This window comes from Mirounga leonina, unplaced genomic scaffold, assembly GCF_011800145.1.
Source record: "Mirounga leonina isolate KUSES-001 unplaced genomic scaffold, KU_Mleo_1.0 Mir_91, whole genome shotgun sequence".
NCBI lineage: Eukaryota > Metazoa > Chordata > Mammalia > Carnivora > Phocidae > Mirounga > Mirounga leonina.
This window is the reverse complement of record NW_023270839.1, coordinates 9,528,379-9,531,049: the sequence shown is the minus strand read 5'-3', so window position 1 is coordinate 9,531,049 and position 2,671 is coordinate 9,528,379.

The following is a 2,671-nucleotide window of genomic DNA, read 5'->3' as shown; positions in this document are numbered from 1 at the left end:
CGGGAAGCCTGCTTCTCTCTCCCACTCCCCCTGCTTGTGTTCCCTCTTTCGCTGTGTCTCTCTCTGTCAAATAAATAAATAAAATCTTTAAAAAAAAAAAAAAAGGAGTGAGAGACTGGGGCACCTGGGTGGCTCAGTCGTTAAGCATCTGCCTTCGGCTCAGTGCATGATCGCAGGGTCCTGGGATCGAGCCCCGCATCGGGCTCCCTGCTCAGCGGGAAGCCTGCTTCTCTCTCCCACTCCCCCTGCTTGTGTTCCCTCTTTCGCTGTGTCTCTCTCTGTCAAATAAAAAAAAAAAAAAAAAGAAGGAGTGAGAGAAAATTAGATCTCTCCAAGTGCATCCCAGCGGATGAGAAAAATTTGGTTATCGTCCATTGACACCTTTGACAACAACACTGCGGTTGGACAGTTGGCCCAGGGTGGAGAGTAGAACAGAAAAGGTGGCTTCAGTATCAAGAAAGACATTGATTGGCTTTCCTTCTATCTCCAGAATTACCCGAGGCTCTGGGTTCCCACTGGCAAGCTGTTCTGGGGTAGTCACTGTGAAGAGCCTGGGGCCCCATTCGTCCCTGTCGGGGGGGTGCTGGTCCCTGTGTGGTGGTGGCGGGGAGCTGATTGAGCCCTCGTAGGTTGAGGTCCCCGAGGGCGTTCAGTTTTCCAGCGCCTTCCTCCACATGTAGGACAGGGGTTGCGGAGCTTTGATTTTCTCCATTGAGGGCATTCTCGCTCCCGGTGCCCTGGGCAGCCACGGAAGTGGCATTTGGTGCCAGAGCCTTGGGGAGCCAAATTGGCAACGGCATGCAAGGCTGCCACCAAGGCCTCAGGCTTCCTATTTAGCCTCTCTTTCCCTTTCCTACTCTCCTCTTGGTCCCAGTTGTAAAAGGCCCAGTTGGTGGCTTGTAAGAACACTTTCAGGGTCCCCTCAGGGCAACAGCCAACTTTTGCAGCTTTTTTTGAATATCTGGGGCCAACTGGGTCACAAATGTGTCTTTGAGAATGATCTCGGCCTCGGGAGAACCAGGGGAGACAGCTATATATTTAATGAGAGCCTATCTCAACCTCTCTAAGAAAACTGTTGGGTTTTCTTTCTGAGTTTGGGTGGCAGTTAATAACTTAGCATTATGTTTACCAACAGACCCAAATACCCTTAGTTTCTTTGTAATAAGAAGTCAAAAGCACAAACCTACATCCAATAATCAGTGCTTTAGCTCCTTATCCTATTTGGAAAAGACCTAGATGTCCAATGAATTCAATCCCATTTATCATCCAAGCAAAACTTGGAAGTTTTAGGGTTACCAGAGACTTTGAAAACTATCTTAACAGTTACCCAATGAAAACTTTGAGACAGACAAGATCATCTTTTTGCTAACAAATTGCAACAGCGATAACGCGAGCTTATTTGACCTTCAGCAAACCTAGATAGAATACAAGTTTTATATTTAATGCTGATAACTTTAAAGACATATCGATTGAACTTAAATTAGTTTAAATACCAAATTATATTCCACGTGGATTCTCCTTTAGAAGTCAGTTTGTTCCCCATTGTCCCCATTTTTACCTGAGACACTGGCGGGGGGGTATCTGGAGTGAGCAGTGTATGCAGGCCGCACCCAAGGTGGTGCAGAAGCAGGAGAAGGACAGGGAGACAGAAGAGGCAGAGTGTTGCCAGAAGGCAGAGAAAGAGGGTTTGATTTAACAGGAGCATTACATCCTTCCAGGTTAATTCAAACACGTAAGTGAGATTTTGGAAGGCTTTTATACATTTATCTAGGTCATCAGAAAATTTTCCAAGGTCCCCCTTTATTTGTTTCGGGTCTTGCAATGAAAAGGGTACCGGAGTCATAGGGCCCCTCCCCTTGGCCCCCCTCCAGGGACTGCATGTTTTTGCAAGGGCTAGAGCCCCCCCCAAGCACCAGTAGGGGGTTCAGGGTAGGGCAGACAGGTAGGGGGAACCAGTCTAAGACCTGGACAAGCAGGTTGAGGCCCCGGGGAAGGAGAAACTAGGGGTGAAGGATTCTCTGCGAACTCCATCGGCCTATCTACTTTGGGTGTGGGTGTGGGTGTGGTAGTCCTTTGTTCCTCTCCATGGCGGGCGGTGGGGCAGAGCAGCCCCGAGGCTGGGGTCAATCTCAGGCCCAGAAACATTGTGCATAAGGTACTTCTCCCTATTTTCCCTCACATCTGCTAGACAAGTCTAATTGTAAAATAGTATTATAATTGACAGTTCCCTCAGGTGGCCATGTCTCATCCTCCAACTTGTACTGTGGCCATGTCTCAGAGCAAAAGAAAATGAACCACCTTTTTCCCAGTTAAAACCAGGAGGGCATATCTGGAGTCCGTTAACAGAGTACGGGTTTTGGTCAGGGAATTGTGCATCTATAAGAAGAGAGGAAAAGGCATCCCTTACCTCAATTTCTTATAGTTTGATCAGGAAGGCTTTTGGGAAGAGAGGAAAAGGCATCCCCCTCCTCGGTTCCTCTTTATCCTTTCCTGATGCGTGGCCCTAGCTACTCAGGCGACTGACGGCCAGAGCCCCTGTGGTCTCTGCAAGGTGCTGGGAGTAGTCACGCTTACCAGGCTTGGTCCTACCTCCAGAGAGCGACCCTGGTTTCCCCGACCCTTTCCTTAAGACTCCCCTAGTGTTGGATGGATGTGCTAGACTTCTCGGAGT